This window comes from Athene cunicularia, assembly GCF_003259725.1.
Source record: "Athene cunicularia isolate RWA chromosome 3 unlocalized genomic scaffold, athCun1 chr3_part1, whole genome shotgun sequence".
In the NCBI taxonomy this organism is placed as follows: domain Eukaryota; kingdom Metazoa; phylum Chordata; class Aves; order Strigiformes; family Strigidae; genus Athene; species Athene cunicularia.
The window spans coordinates 34554792-34573703 of NW_020799097.1; the positions used below are offsets into that span (position 1 = coordinate 34554792).

The following is an 18912-nucleotide window of genomic DNA, read 5'->3' on the forward strand; positions in this document are numbered from 1 at the left end:
CTTGCTTCTGGATCTAATTGCTGTTCTTAATTCTAAGCCGTAAGTCTCTTATTCAACAGACCAGCAGTAACACTGGACAGTTTTCAGCCTACAGACCACCTTGATATTAAGATTCTCCAAAGATGTTGCAGATCGCAGACTGCAGAGCAAAGTTCTAGGACCTCATGGCAAAACAGCTCCTGTAAATGTCTCTGGTACAGAAAATTCCTTACCCCAACAACTCTGTTCTCATCTGAGCTGTGCTTTAGAGTGAAATGCAGAATGGGCCTCCTTTGGAAAGCCTTCCCCCAGTAATGGCTTGCAATATGCATGTAAGGTTAGACAGAGAGGACGGAAAGAAAGAAGGAAGGGATTAAAAAAGTATAAAGATGCTAAAAAATTTACTTGTCAATATTTATACATGGAGACACCCTGACATCTCAGAGCAAAAGAAGATTTAAGCAAATCATAACACCACCCTTCAGTGATGCTGGGTCACTGTGCAAATAGTAGGATGGGTAGTGAAAAGGTATCATGCTCTTTGTGGCAATTTCAACAAACAGGGACCTAATTGTCCATAACCATATGAGACACCAGGGAGTGAGTACAAGACCTTATGGGAAGCAACTGTAGGATTAGCTGTAGCCTGGTGCTCTTACCTTGTCTCTGGAATGACTTCTGCTCAATTTGTGTTATTGTCTAAACAAGCAAAGAACAATAAAAAAATACTTTCATTCCCAAGGAGCTTATAAGGAGAAAATGAAATAAATATTAGGTATTATGTCAAGTAACTGATACTTAGACATTGATGACACATTTACAAATGCCCCAAACGCTTCCATTGTGTCAAACATATTTTATTTTGGAGACCAAGTAATAATCACTAATTTCATGTTGTCTTTTTCAGTATCTGACTTGGACAGAACAGCTAGAATGTGTAAAAGTTGAAATACTTCTGTTTTACAGAAACAGCTATTTGGAAGATTATTGTAGACACAGAAAATATATTGGCACAAAGTTTGGTGTGACATGCATACACTTTGAACTGAAGTGAGTTACACATATGCACATTCTAAAAAGAGCATCTAATTTTGTTCCCTTTTATAAAATTGATGAGTAATGTTTTGACTATTCTGGTCTTAACTTCTTCCTCAAAGTGCAATATTAATAGTACTTTATCCATTCGAGTATAATAAATCAGGCAAACAAAACAATTAATTTGGCTCATAAATATCAGAAAAAACCCAAATGATTCTCAGTATTTCTCTCCCATTAGTTAGCAGCACATTGACTGAGTGAAAAACAATACAACTTCTTAGGAGGCAATCTCTGCTGGCAGCTCTTGTGGGTGGGTTTCAATAGTGACCTGCTGATGCAAGTCTGCTCATTCTTGTACACTTGCAAACTGACTTCCCAGCTGTGCACCATAGATATTAATCCTGTAACACAGTGGGAATTTCAGCAAAAATTTGGGGGAAAATAGGAGATTTTGCAAGTAAATCAAAGAAAATATAAGAAAATATAAGCACAGGAAAGACTGTAATTAATCTGCATTACTGGAAGTGTAGAACTTTGCGCAGTATGAAAATGGTTCACATCTGAGTATATCCCCTACTGAATGATGGGAAAACCAGTTATTAATAGACAGGTTGTGGAGGCTGGGGAATAAGGGAAAAAACAGAACCACAAAAGAGAATTTTAGTTTGTCATCCTACGTTAGGTCCTAATGTCAATATACAGCATCTTCCTAAGTCCTAGTGGCATCCTATACTGTCTGAAAAGCAATTTTCTTACAATTTCTGATAATTATGTTATCTCTTAATTAAGCAACCAGGATAGCGGAGTCCAAACTAAACACTTCTAAGAAAATTCTTGATGGAATCCAAAGCTCTCAGCATTATTTCAATCGAAACACCAAAGGCCAGAGCAATGCAAAGCAAAGGGGACAAAATGTGGCTCAGAGAGTGAAGAAGAGCAGCACCACAACCTGTTGCCATTTTTTGAGATAATGTTAGTCACAAATACAGAAGAGGGATTTTCAACATTCACACTATTGTTATTTCTCTGTGCTTACTTTACTAAAAAATGGAAGAAAAAGTTTTATGACCTGAGCTGCTCTAGAGAAATTCCAGGCTTGAGGCAGAAACTACTGGCAGAAAATCTACATATTTTTATAGAGAAGATCAAAACAGATGTCTTCTTCTGACCTTACTGGTCCCTCTTGACCTTAGAATGTGTGCCTGTAAATAAGCTTTTTCTGGAGCACATACAATAGTTTTACTATATAATTTTTATCTTAACTATCTATCACTGTAGTGTACAAGTAATTCTCATCCTCTTAAGTCATAGTGGCCTCCAGAGATGCAGCCTTCCACCTTTGTCCTTTTCAAATATTTTACATCATAATTAACTGGATCAACATATTAGAAATTAATCTATCTAAATGGGCTTAGAGTTTCTTCACTGTATGTCCTGAAGAGCTCTACTATGTGTATAATTCTGTGTGAGCAACCACTGTCACTTCTTCATTAAGTTGCTCCTTAAAATGCATTGAAGTAAGTCATCAGTAATTTAGTTTCTAAAAAGTTAATTTTTCATTTGCTTGAAGGACAGTGCACACAATAGTGCACACAGGGTGTCTTCTGACCACCTGCTTTTATAATGTTTATTGCTCACTTCCATAAAAGCTATATTATTTTAGACTGTGCTACTGCTTTTAGCTTTGCTTTGGCTTTACAGTGTAACATGCTGCCTTACAGTATGTTGGAAGGGGGGGTGTTTGATCATGTTTTGATTAATTTGATCTTGGCTGCATGCCCTCAAATCTATATTTTGAAAAGGCTAAGTATTTATTTCTTTTATTTTTCCAGATACTGTTGTCACCTCATAAAAGCTGATACTGCTTTTTTAGATATTAGGTCTGCTATAACTTCAGCTCAAGCACCTGCTTTTTTAGATCCAAAGAAAAAAACACACATTTCTGTCATTTTGCTCATAGATTTAGTTTAGTTGTCTCTTATAATCTTGCTGAATTAATGAAACTAAAAAAATTTTGTGACATTCCACAATCTAAATATTTTCCCAGATACGTCAATTCTTTTCCTAAGAAAAACATGTAAAATTAAGAATTGCATAATTAACACTGATATTTATATTTTCTTTACACCATTTACTCCCTTTCTTGACATCTGCAAAACATATGGCATTAATCTTAATTTTGCTAGCGGTAAACGTATGAGATATATTAAAAAAAAAATCAGTGCCTTAAGATCCTTGCCACAGTCCCAAACCTCCAGGAACACTTACTGGAGTTTTATAGTCTTTCCCATATTAGTTTTGCATGCTTTATCAGTGAAGTAAAACCAGAGTGTCTTTCATTTTCATTCTTCATATGCTGTCTTTTGAAGACATTCTGTCTTCAAAAAGCATTTTTTTTGGGTAATTTTTATGAAAGAAACGTATTAAAAGACTTGGCCATTTAATTTATTTTGAAGTTTGTATTTCTCCATTGTGCCAGCAGAAATGTTGGCATTCCATAAGTCTTCTCCAAATGAAGTGAGGTGCAATTCAAAGATGACTTGAGACAGTTAGATACATAGTCACATCAAGAACATCAGATGGCCCATCAGGCTTAGAGGGGCACACCATTGTCTACAAAAAATGACAGAAAAAAATAGTGATGACTTTAGCATCATGTTTGGACACTTTTGAGTCCAAAGCCCCAGAACCTGGCTATCACTTACAGTTAGGTCAAATGAAGACAGCCTGAAGCATGAGTCTGGAGGAAAGTGCCAACCCAGACGTGTGGAAATTGAGTAAATCATCTTATTTGCTTTGCTGCCACACCCCAGAAGTGGTATGCAATTTATGATAAAAATGAGCTGAACATGTATTAATTGCCTTTAAGGACAGAATAAACTATTTTCATAATCTAATACAGCCTCCTACATGTCTGTGGAATTTTCCTCATGCAAACCAGCAAATTTCAGTGAATTAAAGCACATCTTTTAGAAAGATTATGTAAATCAAATATGGGTAATTTGCCACAGCAATGTATGTTGCAGTCCAACAGTTAATTACACTTTCTGTTTCAAGCAAAGTGATTTGCAGTTTATTTCCAGTTTGATGCTGGCTCCTAGCTCATGAGATGGCTGTTCAGTGGCCTTCAACCTCTCCCAATTTGTTCAATTCTAAAAATGTTCCTGTGGAAATTCACAACCCTGCAGAGCAAATCTAAGCTTACAGGAGCTAGCTGTGTTTCTCCTGGTTTTTGTGGCCCCCTTGGAAATATGTCCTTGGACTACAGAGTGAAAACAATTCTACACCACTTTTCACTAAGTAGGTAATTAAAATCATTATCAAGTCAGTCCTGAGCCTTCTCTTTTAGTGACTAAATATAGCGACCTTCTTACTGTCCCTTAGCAGATGTTTGTATATTATGAAAGAACCCAATCAAATTAAATAGAGTTGTTAAAAAATAATCAAGAAAATAAGCAAGCATCCTACTTGTCTAACCCTGTGACATTAGATTATTCATCAGATAAGTATGGATAAATACAGATAAAAATAGAATACTGTTTCCTTGAAAGGACACCTAGAATATGTTTCACGAATAGTTCCATGATGAGATGTTGCACTGAATTAAAATAGTCCTGTATTTTCTCAAGATTTGCTCGTGCACTCTTTAACCCTAAAGGGACTCCAAATGAACTGCTACAGATTTTTGTGATGTAATCAAAATATCACCTTCCATTTAATATTAGTATAAATCTTACTTTTACAAAGATCTATCTAAAGGAAAAAACACTTGGAAAAGAACATGAAGATGCAGGTAGGTAATTATTAGTAGCACATGCAAAGAAAATTATAAACACTTGCTCTTAATGAATCAAATCTTCAATACTTCATTTACACTTTTAATGGCATAAGATGACGCAAAACATTCTTCTCTTTGTAGCTCAGTTTAACTGTGTTCAAACCAATCAATGTTTCCAGGAAAATCTAACAAACTGTGAACCAGAAAACTGTAGTTTAATTGCAGCTAGTAGATCAACATCTACTTTATACCAGGGGAGAGTCTGGCCATTTATCTTTAAGATAGCTTTAATTCTTTCTGCTGCCTTGCCTTTATTAATCCAACAGTTTGCAGAAAAAGTGGAATTATCAGATACAATTCCATTATTATAATTATGTAACTGTACAGTTATCCACAAAACTTGGTGAGATCCCTCTGCTGTAGATGTACTCTCTACCAGATCTCTCCCCTCCATACAAAACGAATCATCTTCAAATGAAATGCAGCAGTCTGAGATGAAATGTGGCAGTCTTTATAAACAATATTACACAATAAATATGCAGACAAGAAGTAACAATGTTTTCTCCAAACAAAACTGATCATCTGAATGTATTATTAAAGCTGCGACACCTAAGGACTAGATCACCAAGAAGAGCACCCCTGTCCTTGCAAACTGTCACTATTGAACGTCCATAGCAGATGAAGCTCTGGTTTTGACATCTCCAAGAACACAGTGCCACCTATCTGTAGGTTAGGGTTAATTCATGGTAGACGATGGGAGAAGGTCGGGAGAGGGGGCTGTATTCCACCCTGCACCCAATTCTGCACCATCCATTGCTTCCTCGCTTGGTTTACTTCGGGCTGGTGCAAGGCTTCTTCCATTGCACATCCCCAGACTGCAGCTGCATTTCCCATAAGACACTGGTTTCAACTCAGTGTCCTTTACACGTTTCAGTTCAAGTTCTGATTGGTTATACCTTACTTCGCTTAAGACATTGTAAGCTGACATTCATATCATTAGTACTCATGCAGATTTTATTGACAGAAGCCTCAACTCATTATTACATTGTCTGTGGACCTGTAGAACTTGAATTGCTGAGGAGAAAGGAGTGACTAAAACATGTATAAGCATCCTGATAGCTTCAAAATAGGTACCTGCTTGGAGTTCTTTATCTAGGAAAGGGTAGGTTAGCAGGAGCAGCCTTTCCTAATTTTGTCTCCCTGGAAGCCTCAGGACAAGATGCCCCAGAGATGAGCCACAGATGTATTCCAGATGTAAATAACAGTCCAACTAACGTTTTCATGAAGAACTGTCTCCAGCCCCATGACCAAACTGTACACATACACCTCTCTCTCAAAAGACAGCCATAGCATTTGCAAGAATAATTTGTGTGCACTGAGCAGGAGAACAAGAGGGAAGGGATAAGGTATTTAGACTAAGGCACAAATCCATGGTTGAGGAACATCTCTGCAAGGGGCCAGAAGCAGGGTTTTGAAATTCAAGATTATAATCTCCATGAAGTATCAAAGACATGACATTTTAAATATAAAGAGGATATACGCAAAGTAGCTTACTTCTGTTAAAACTGTTCAGCTAAAAATACACCCTGATCTCCAGATATCTCTGAACATTTGCCAAAATTTACACCTTGTGGTTTTACTTTCACAGATGTGGGGGAAGAGGAATCTGTTTAAGCACTTCTTTCTACTTCCTATTATTTGAGAATTTGGTAAATGAAGCGGGCTCAGTTAAATTGGTGTTCCATTCACTTGCATGAAGAGACATTGCTTGCCAGTGATAGTCAAAAAGAAAAGTCTTTCAAAATGCCTTGGTTTTAAGCAGTGATGTTTAGAACAGTTCTCTAAGCGCACAGTTTATTGGGGAGTGTCAGAAGAGACTTATTTTGCCTTCTTTATTGACTGTTGAAAGGTCAGGAGAATTTAGATAACAAAACAAAAAAAAAAAAAAAAAAAAAAAAAAAAAAAAGATATTTTATTGCTTTAGGGCCAGTGTTGCCCCAACTTTTCCATATTAGCCTACAAACCTTCTGTATATTTTGGCACTAAAACTATACAACTATTTTTTTTCCAAACAACAGGAGGAATTTTATTTTTAAAACATATCTGTTGGAAAACATTCTCTGTAAAAATACGCAAATGCTACTCCTGTTATTATCAGTAAATCAGCAGTTGGAATAACAGAAAAAGTTTAAACTATAACATGTTTGTATTGAATATAAAATCTGCCACCTTCACTCTGACTACAAAGCACCATGCTAGAACATCACCCACATGAGATCTTAGCACTGAAGTAGGAAAAGGAGACCAGGATCACATCAGTACATGACTGACTTAAATCATGTGCTTGTAGTGATAAAGAGCAAACTGACATATACAACCCCTTTTCTTGCAATTACATAGAAAATCCATCTGAACCAAAACTTACAAACTTATTAAACACTCATTTTTTGATAGTCTGAGTAATGTGAGAAGAATCTAGTCTGAGGCACAATTCTACATCCTATATTTATCTTTCTTCCAGAGTAATAATTTGTGTTATTTTCATGAGTGTATTTCACAGTACTTTTTAATGTTCTATTTTATGTAACACATTTTTAAGAAGTAAATAAAGTTTAGATTTGACAAGAAAGTAAATAAAGCAGATATTTTTTTTTTTTCCCCAGAAATTCCTCAAGTTCTGATTATTTTTATGTTTTCAAGACTCTACTGTGTCAAGATACAAGTCTTCATAGTGAGCTAAATAAAACAGGGTCAGGCAGCAAGTTGTACTGCTGGTTTTTCAAACTGATAGTGCTCTCCTGGTCATTTAGTGCTACAGGTGCTACAACACTGAAGAGCACAGCATCTATCTGCCTTTTAAAGTCAGAGTTTAACTATCTAAGAGAGTACATCTAAGTGATACTGAGGAAACACATGACTCAATATTCAGAGATGATGCACTTTGTGCTACTTCTGTTGTATTATCCCTAGAATCTATATTAAGCCTAAGATTCCTTTAACCAGAAACAGACCTCTTTTTGGCAAATATTATCCTCACATTCCTCCTTTTACAGAAGGCGGGAGGCCAAGATTTTTAAGTGTTTTGTGCTTCACTCCCACACATATACCTTTAAAAACTGAGGCTTACTTTATCTTGTCATGTTTTTCCCACAACTCTCTCCTATTAAGCAGATTTTCTTTTTCCCTCAGGTCTAAGTAAATCCTTCTAGAAACTTAAGAAGACAAGAATCTCAAATTATTCTTCTATATTTCTGTCAAAAGGAGGCCCTCCAGATCATCCACTAACTGCTTCTTCATTGCTTGCTTTTTAGTGCTGCAACTATGACAGGTTAGGATATAAAAAATTTCCAGCAAATAACAAATCTTCAGGGCACCATTACTAAGACTCTTCCAGGGACAATTTACCCTTCAGAAAACAAGTAATAGATAAAAACACTATTGCTCTCCAGACCATAGTGACATAGCTGGGAATTAACTCAAACAGAATAGAACAACATGACCATTTTAAGTTAAAAATAAGACAAATCAGAAAAACAAGTAAAATAAATAATTCTCAACAGAGGGTATCAAAGTATGGAAGCAGAACCTGAGCACCTGAAGAAAAGATTAATTCTACTGTAGCTGAAGGATAGGGCTGGTTTGTCACATACAGCTGTAGTGCTTTATAAGACAAAGAAACCAAAAGAATTGCTTGCTAGTCAAAGGAGCAAAATCTGATGAATAAGAGCTTTTTATCCTTCACCTTAGACATTCGTAAGAATTGTACCTTCTCTATTAAGCAGTAAACTGACAAATCTGAGAGAAAAAGCTCTTCAGAAACAGCCAAACAAACATCCAATCAGGAAAGGGAAGAAAATAGAAAAATGTCCTGATGAAGACAAGGAACAAAACCAGTGAAGAGGTGGGATTGGCAGTTAATACACCCAATATTTTGTAGCAGGAGTGTAAAAGTTTCAGTGATGAGGGCAGTCTAAGAACCTAACTAGATACAAATGAGTGTTTTGTGCAATTAGTTTGGCTTACACTACCACCTGACAGTCATTGTTAAACGTAAGTCTCTCCAAATCCAAGAATAATAAACACTCTTTACTAGGAGTATGAACTTTGGGCCTTTACCTGCACTAGGTTTATTTCTACCATTAATAACAAAAACGGGAGCCATTACAGAGCAAGAGACAGCCCCTGAGATAGTCCTTTAGCTGCAAACATGGGGATTTGATTTTTTTATACATATATATATAGGAAGATATATAAAGACATATGCTAACCAATTTGCCTCCAAACATGTAAATGAACTTCAGCAATAATTAAAGCAAAAGACATGCTCATGGATTATTGTAATATCAGAAGAGAAATATGATGAGAAATAATAAAGTAAAATAGTGAGAGATTTTTAAATAGTTTTCTGTACTGATAATTGCAGCCAGTGACATTGGAGTAGAAAGTAGCTTCCTGCGAACACAGATTACTGTAAACACTCTAGTTTCACTCAAACCTGAGAGAAAGACTTTAATTCAAAATGTTGAAACCCATCTGAAGGCAATATTCATTTCTAAAAGGCAAAAATATTGTACAAAACATTGTGTCTTTACAACATTTTCTGTTTGGAAGGGAGCAACAGAAAGGAACAGGCAGCCTGTCTCCATGTACGGTAGAGGTGATGGGCAGGCAGTGTGTACGCTTTCCACCTGTTTCCACACATATGAGCATTTTACACCTTGTCACGCATAGGATCACCCTAATCACTGTGTTCGAACTGCAAAGGAAATATTCTCTGCAGTCATTCAGGAATTACAGAAAAAATAGAGAAAAAAAGAAAATAACTGGTTTGTATTTGCTAACCAGCATGTTTGGAGTAGGTTTTAGGAATCACAGAGTGCACCAGGCAGCAGCACAGAGACAGTCACAGGAGCTGTAAGTGGGATCTACGTGGTACAGCAGCACATCACAGGACTTTCACACCCTGTGAAGCCTAGAACTGATGGGACAAAGCAAACCTGGACAAACACTCTATTTAAGTGTAGTTGGTAATCTATGTCACACTCCTGGGCAATCAAACTACTGATCTCTAATCATCAGGATGCCAGAGATGGAATGGAGGTGGGTATAGAATGAGAGCTATGTGTAAGAACATTTATTAGGATGGTAGGAAAGGGTGCAGCTCCTCAGCAGCTCCCTGCTACACATTTTCCCTCTTTAATATAAGGGAGTTACCTGTAACTGAGTGTAGTAAACTCACAGAAAGGCAAAGGATGGTTAGGATTTGAAGTCACAAGTAGCACTTGACTGCAAAGAGAGAGCCTCCACTGTGCTGTCAAGGACACAGGCAGGACTAGTCACTCCCAGGAAAAAACTCCATGCTAAAGAAAAATGGACTTGCTTCCCAGTGAAGAGCACTATCTCCTTACTGTGAGATCTTTCTCCATCAAAACCAGTAAAACCTCTACAGAGGCACTGTGGGAAGAGGTCCTTCCACTACTGTCTTCAGGTAATGAACAGAAGCAGAAGGGGTTTTAGTGAATACCCTCTGACTGTTTAGAGCCTCCTTTTTTGTTACCACTGATTCCCAGCTTTTTATTTTAATCCTAGCTAGTGCATGTCCTTTTATTCTATCCCAGATTTTTTTCCTGGATACATTACAAGAATGAATGGAAAAATAGGTTACTCCATGTATACTAAGATCTGTACTTTTGAGAGATTCCATCAAGAACAAAATCTAGTCCAAACATATATGGGTCATATAAACTTTAAATGCATTTATAGAACTGAATATGAACATCTCCCTATTCTTTTATGTAAATATTTCTGAAATGCCAGATCTCGCCTCAGGTTTCTTCAGTGAATAAGTAAATAGAAGAGAAGGCAGGCAAATAAATTTTCCATGTTTTCAATAATGCTCCAACACCATTATCTTCACAAATTAGAATTCTATAAATATTACAAAAGTACCTCATTACAAGAGAATAAGCACAACTATAGCAAACCCTATTTATAAAGGACAAATTCAGAAACAAAGATAATAGATTTTTGTTTTCTATACTGTTCAAATAAAATAAAAATGGATGAGTTAAAACATATAAAATGAAAAGGAGGAGCACTGAAATGTTGTTCTGAAAGATCACTAATGAGCAAACCCTCCCAAATTCCTCTTCTTTGACTTCACCACAATCATGAAATTAATTCCTCTGGAATGTAAACAGGTTTGTCTTCTGTCCAGCTACCAGCAAAATTAAGTCAGCCTTCATCTGACCTTTGCAAAAAATGGAATCACAGAGATATGCATTCCCCTGGACTGCCCACAGTTTCTAAAGCTTCTCATTCTTTCTGTAGTACACCTCACAGCCAAACAGCAATATACTATTTGTTAAAAATCCAACACGGCAGTTCCTTGATTAACTTTTGTTATTTGTCTCGCTCTATCAGTTTAACAACCTGTATACTGCAACATTTAGTGTATTATAATATGAAAACATTGCTCAAACTCTATCCCACAGCTCAGAGACTAATTCAGGATGCTGATAGTAGTTACACAGAAATGCACTGTTTTATTGGTCAGAAGAAGAAATGCCACAAATCATACAGCTGTGAGAAACATGATACCTGAAGAGAGACACTTAAGATTAGATATTCCTATCTAACAAAACTTCAGGGGAGTTTTTGTGACTTTGGGCTTCAGCCAATGAACTTCACATTAAATGGAAGGAAAACACAACTATAATGAGCTTGAGATAACTGCGCATTATAGGATAAGTAGAAAGATGTCAATAAATTGCAGCTAAACCACCGCAATTTATTGATTTGCTACCAAACACCTATTGGTTTAAGAGTTTTGCATCTAAAACCTGAGGAATTTCTACAGGAAGGAGGGGCAAGCAGGGGTAGGAAGCTCCTTCCCCCATGGTCTGATTTGAGCAGCAAGAGAGCGCCCCCATCATCATTATGTTATGATTTCCATATCATGGATCATATACTTCATGATCAGCTTGGGATTCAGCTGTACTAGTATAGAAATCTGTAGTGTTCATGAATGCTTTTGAGCTAGTTGCCCAGTCTCCCTGTGCTGTTGAGAAACAAGCATTTCTACAGAATAGTTCCTCTTCTACCAATACAATTGGTGAAATCATTTGCTAGAAGTGTTTCTTTCTTTCCACTGACCATAAGATGATGAGGTTAAATCAGATGTTCCTGACATCTGAAATTAGATGACATGATTCTCACCCTTACCATCTTAACTGTTGCTTTAGGGTCCCAGGAATCTGTCTGTACCCCTAAAAAACCCCTGCATTTCCTCCACAAAATAGCTGCATTTAAGCAGCTATTTTAAACAGCTAATTTTCTCTTCTCCATTTTCATTACATTGAGCAGCCCCGTGTTTTCTGTTTTTTCTTCAGCTCTTCTGTCTAGTCAGAAAATCATGCCACAGATAGTGAAGACTGATGAGACCTACTGACTCAGGGTCAATAGAGATATATACCTTGGGAATAAATGCACTTAGCTAAGCTAATAATATTTTTCTCCCAAGTTTCAACCCAACTATTCTACTGCAACTTGAGCTTGACGTTAACTATCTCTGTGGTCAGGCTTATATCAGCTAAAGCCAGTATAAACAAGGAAGAGCATAGCACAAAATATCCAAACCTCTTGCAAGCATCCTGGTTATCTCAGGAAAGTTTAATGAGTCTGATCCAAGCCTTATTTACATCAGATCTTTATAAAGAACACTACATCATACTCAGTGTATGCAAAACCAAAACAAAACAAAAAAGAAAAAAACCCACAAAACAACAGAAAATAAACAAAATTCCTCAGGCAGATGTATGTTGGTAGCAGACAAACTTTATTGGTTAACCACAACTGTATATATATCTGTCCCAGTACACTTTATAGTAGATGTAATACTACTATACTATCCAGTGTAGAGTGAACGAGATGACTGGTGAAAGAACAGATTATGTTTATTATATTGTATTTGAATAAGACTTTATTAGATTAATCCTAAACAGAATTAAAACTCAAAATAATATCCATTTTTATACCTTCTGCTCACATATCCTAATGACAAACATTAAAAGCATACAGGATGGAAAGCTTCTTCCTGTAGTCATCTACCAAAGAGTTTGCCAACTCAGGCATTCACTAAAAAAGCTGCTTGTGAAGTTTAGCAGCCTTCTGGATCTGGAAGACACTAATGCAACAAATTGAGGTTTTATACCATGAACAGCTCTAAAGACTCCTCCCTCCCTGCTGGCACTATTACCAACAGGTAATTTAATATAGATGAAAAATAGGAAATTTTTAGGAACTAAAAACATGTATAAACAAGACACAGATGAGTAAAAATTGAAATGTTATCAAAATTCTTGATAAATTTAAACTATATTTGCCCTAATTTATACAGGTGCATCAACAAGAGGTATATGCCTGTAGAGTTGTCAGAATTGGGGCCATTATTGATAAGACAAGCCTTTGGGCTACAGACATTGTTTGCAGAACTGAGGCATTTGAAAACTAGTTTCTCATGGATGTTTTCTCTCATTAGGAAGTCATCATAGCAAATGGTAAACTGAAGAGGCTTTGTTAAAAATGTCCCAGGGGCCACAGTACTCTTGGTAAAGATAGACTAAGGCTGCAAATTTTGGATCTGAGAATGGATTTCAAGCACACTGAAGTTCATGACTAATTGTTTCCAGGAGTTAGCCCTATTCTAAACATGAGGAACATTTGCAAAATTCCTAACTGGAAATGAATGTTGAACATCATCATGGTTTGGAGTTACTCATCTCCAGGGTTTTAACTGAGACCTATCTGTAGCTGTAAGTCAAGGCTGGATAAAATGGAGAAACTGCAGAAGAAACCTTACACTATGTAAGTGCACTGCATTCACAATGCCTTTGTCATCTGTTCCCATTTTTAATATTACTAAATTTTCCAGAGATCATTTTAAGTGTGTATATATTGCTAGTCTGAGTTAATAAACTAGCAGTTACTTTCACGCTATTACAAAAACAATATTCAAATATCATATATCCTGCTCTTACAGCGATACCATTAATAGTTGTATAAGACTTTTTTATTACTACTTGAAAACAAAAGGATTTATTGCGGTTCAGTAATACTTACTGGTTTTCAGATTATCTGCATGGGTTATTAGTATTCTGCACCTTTCCGTAGTTCCTAAATGACTACATAATGCCATCTAGTGGTTTAGGGTTTCAGTTCTCTTGAAAACTTTAAATGTAAAGTTTGTCACTTAGGTTGTCTAACTGTGTAGCTTGTGACTGAAACCATCACAGTTATGATTTTGGTGTTTAAAATACCTGATCCTCACAACTTAAGGATTTCAAAGCTTATTATCCATTTAGATTTCAAAGCATATTATTACTCATTTATAACAGGCACAATAACTAACATGTTATTTAGAGTCTCAGGGCAAATATACTGCATACAGTCTCATGACTGATGCAAATATATTTCAGCTATTAGCAAAAGAAAACACAAAGAGCATAGCAAAAAATGATAATAATGTGATTATATATTTATAACTCTTCACATTTAACACATATGCTTCAACTACAGAGGTGACACCTCAGAGTCGGGGCAGAATGGGCCCTGTAGTACATGGGCCCCTGTTCTATGCCTTATAAAGCAAGGTGAACCACAGTGGGTCCTGGATCCTTTATGAAACTCCTTTGGAAATAAACCCTTTCCTATCAGCCTTTAAATATCTCCATTTCACCAACCTCATTAACATAAGACTGGGTTTCTGGCTTCACCACCCCTAGTTACACCTGTATTAGTAAATAATGTTGTGGCCATATGGCTCTCCTTTACCCTCTTCCAGACTGCCTGCTGGGAGCAGACCCTGGCCTGGGCTAACCTGAACCTTTCCCAGGCACTATCTAGGAAAATGTTGGTTGCTACAAACCAAAATTGTCACAGGTTCTGCTCTGATAATTTAATGGTATGGTCATGTGTCAGTGGTCAGGCCCATATTTTGGACCAATTTAATTTACCAGTAAAGATCTACTCTCCATTTTTGCATAGCTGTTCTTTCAGCTACGTCCATGAAGCCGAGTCTCTATTGGAGATCTTCCCACTCAGTATAAATGCAAAGCTCTGATATTCTGGGAGATGACGGGGAAGCCTTTTCAGAAATAGTCTGCTGGAGCAATAAACGGTGTTTTAGAATATTCAAACTGGAATGGAAATAAATGGTTTATAGATATTCCAGCAGCTTTACGCCAACCTTCTCAGGCCTACAGCATGGTTAAGCACAGTGTCATTAGATAGCAAAGTTCCTGTTTCAGAGACTTGACTCAGAATTGAATTTTATGCACCTGGAGCATTGCATGTATATTTCCTATTTTCTGTCGAAGGTAAAACCACTTAGAAGTGGATATTCTCTCATAGTTCATGTATACTAATACAGTCCTGAATAGATGAGCTACAACCATCTCTCACTCCTCCTTCTTAAGAAGCTGTCAACTCTTTTGGTCTTAGATCATGATATAAAAGTAGGTGGATAAAACAAACCATACTCAGAAACTCTCCTCCCTTTTCCACTTGCTCCCTATGGTCTCCAGAGAGATCACAGAGGGAGCAGTTTTGATGCTTTGCCACATGATGTTTCCTGAACAGCCCTTTTCAGACTAAGCTTTTAAGACTGTGTATTTCTAGTAATTTTCACTGCAAGACTGAGTAACATGTAAAGCACATGCTACCCTTTTCAGTTTGTTAATGATTTTTTTTAAACACTATAGTTTCCATTCAGTTCTGTGCCCTCTGCCTTCTGTAGAAATGTAGTGTTTTGCTATGAGACCAGTAAAACAGTAATAAAAATATCTTCCTAAAAATTATAAGTTAAATTAATTTTTATAACTGTAATAAGCTTATTTAATATCTTACTACCATACAACTTACAATATGCGTATGTATATTTAAGTATATATTGCCCAAAAATCTAAGTCAAACAACATAACCTTTAACAGGAGTATAAAGGCACCAGGTCTTCTTTCATACTGTGTTTGGTATAGGGTCAATATTTGAAAAGATATTAAGCAATAGAATCCATTTATCCACTGAATTAAGATTAAAAATTAATTTTTCCAACATTTTTATTCTAGGAGTACTATAACATAAAACTGAATTTAAAAAAAAAGTAATAACACTTTCTTACCATTGCCTTTGTCACTGTTTTCCAGAAGTTTCTGGGCATTCTACTTTGTTACTGAATTCAAAATCAAAGAGAAAAGATCATATTCATATCCTGAATGGTGTTTTAAAAGTGCATAGAGAGTAAAAAGTCCATTAACATCCAGAAAGATTTCTTAGAGGGCTCAGCTGAAATTTGCAAACAGAGTGTGCTGAATGTTTGCCATCTGGTCTGTATCACTGGTTAGATTCTAGAAAATGTCTTAAAGAGTACTTTGATTCTGTTTAAGTGTGGGACGTACTGTCCGCAACAACATTATGCATATTTTTCCCTTACATAATGTCCTGGATACAATGAATAAGGTCAGTACACACCAGATTTACCAGTAGGAGTAATGGCAGCATGGAATAAATATTTGGCATAATAAATACATTTCTGTTTCTCTCATTAGCTATTACCATGGGACACTAAAAACCACAAGAAATATATATATAATAATTATAGAAATGTAAATAATGCTGTTTTGATGTAGAAAAAGGCAAAAGCAAGTTGACATCTTGTTCTTTTAAAAATAGAGCATAAATTTCAACAAGACTTTTTAATGCCTTTCTTTTGATCTCAGAACAATCACCACTCTGTACTTCATCCCACATACATATGACCTGCAGACTGAGAACAGATTATCTAAGGCATTTGCTAATTTGTTACAAATCTTGACACGCATGCATTTATATATATACATATGAAGATATATAATCCCATTTGAATAATTTGTGTTTAAATTCAGCATCAGAACTTAACGTCAAATATTTTAGTCAAATGTCATTTCCCTTGAGAGTTTTATCACTATATGTATATTTATACACACATATATATATGTACACATAGAGAGAGAGTACACGAAACCACTAGTTAGATTCTATTTCCTATCATTTTCTCATCCCTTCAAGAACTGAGATGAAATTTTCTACATGTGATTTTAGTTTCAGGCTCAAGTTATTTTTAATTGGTTTGAGATATTTTATTTCAGAGAAAAATTATTGCTATCTTCTAGTAAAGACTGATTGTGATTCTGATAAAATTAAGGTGGGTTTGGGGTTTTTTTCAGTCTTGTCTTACATAAGAGACCTGATACTTCTGAAGGTGTGTTGCTTTTACAGTGTAAAGCTACCATTTGTTATCAAATTATAACCATCTGAACTATATTATTTTGCACATACTTAAAAGGCAAGTGCTTAAAACTTTGCCTGCTTGTTAAGAGTTTTGCAGGTAGAAGATTCTGTCTGCATAGACTAGCCTCCATGCTGGAGTCTAGAAAACTATAGTGAAATTCATCCCTGAAATTCTGTTAGGCTTGCTTTCATACCACCATCAGTCTTCCTTTCATTTTCTTTTCTCCAGGTGACACTGGTAATATTTCTGTCATATGTGGTTAGAAGGGGAAGATACTTTTATCTTTCTCCTGTTGCAGCTTTTTAATATATTGATTTATTATTTATAAACTTATTTTTCTAGAATCATAGGCATTAAAAATGAGACATTCTTTAGTACATAAATATGTTCTAAAAAACTTAAATAACAGTAGTGCATGTTCAGTCTAAAACTTCACAGGAAATATTCTCATGCTACAACAGAATTTAGCAAGAATTATAACAGAAAAGCAATTATTTTTTCTTCTCTTTAAAGCATGCAGTAAATTAAATGGATTTATTACTGTTTTCCTCTGGTATACAAAGCAAATTTTTGTTATTTATTTTGTTGATCAAAATTCAGGGGATCCTTTAACAGCTCATTTGAGTCAGGCACTGGCTTGTTCTAACTGTTTAAAGTCTTGAGCACAGCCTTACTATCCTGAAAAATCTGTGAGCTGCAGCACTATTCCTCTTTCAGTATAAATGTAAACATAGTGAGGCCCAATCATAACATAAATAATTTTGAATGCTGTTACTTTGAATTCAGTAAATATCAAAAAAGGAAATTTAGAATGTTAGTTTTTCACTAGAAAAATAAAAGCTAAAAGTGAGTAGAATTCACAATGGAGAGAAAAAGGAAATGCAGAATATTAAAATTAAATCAGACAATTTAGTGGACTATTGACTTACGCTTGTAGCAAGTAAACAGAGAGGGATGCAGTTTGAGGTAAGAATATACTGGTTGAAAAATAAAGGGTAAAAGAGAGAATAAAAATTTGGGTTTTTTTTAAGAAGGGTGTTATGGAATTAAATTTCTACTGTTTTAATTTCCCTTCATAAATAGATTTTATTTTTAAGAGGTACGACACAATTATCACGTGATTACCAGCAACTGTGAAAAGAGTCAGAAGTTTTGGAAACAAGCTTTAATGAAACAAATCTTTCCCATTTCCATTTTTAAGTTAGGAAAGTTACAGAAGTGGCAATAGCTAATCATTTGCAGTGATCGACTGAACACTATATAAACTGTGTGATAAGCAGAATGAAAAATCCATTACTCTGTATTGGTTAATTTTACTTCTTGCATTAAAAATACAATCCCCCAGAAAAGCATTCATTCTGTGATTGAAATACTTAAACAAAAACCTCATCATTCAATACTGATAAGAAAATCAAACTGTGGGCAACAATGTATTTCAAGATTTCTCAAATGATCAGTCTGAACATGTGTATTCCCTTGTATATTGCTCCTGCTGTTTGCCGGAAGAAAATTACAAACTTCAACAGTACTAATCTGCCCCCTTGTGACAGACTAAGAAAAATTGTTAGATCAATAAAATCCTGGAGTCTTTACACTAAAAAATTTAACTGAAAGTTCAGTAAGTGAAACTGAAATCGGAGGTGGGCTGACTATATCAAAGCTTCTTGATGCTGTAGCGAGAATACACATCACTAGATGCAGTCCACTAGAAGTCCACTATAATGCATTCTCTAAATGCCAGTCATAGAAGAGGTTTGTCATCAAATAGTGCTATGCTTCCTGATGTCTTACA

General features: G+C 35.7%; 1 protein-coding gene across 1 annotated transcript in view; it reads right to left on the reverse strand.

The window, feature by feature from the left end:
- The window catches only part of FILIP1 (filamin A interacting protein 1), a 130418-nt gene that overhangs the window by 109866 nt on the left and 1640 nt on the right, over positions 1 to 18912 (reverse strand). The gene's annotated exons all lie outside the window — the stretch shown is intronic.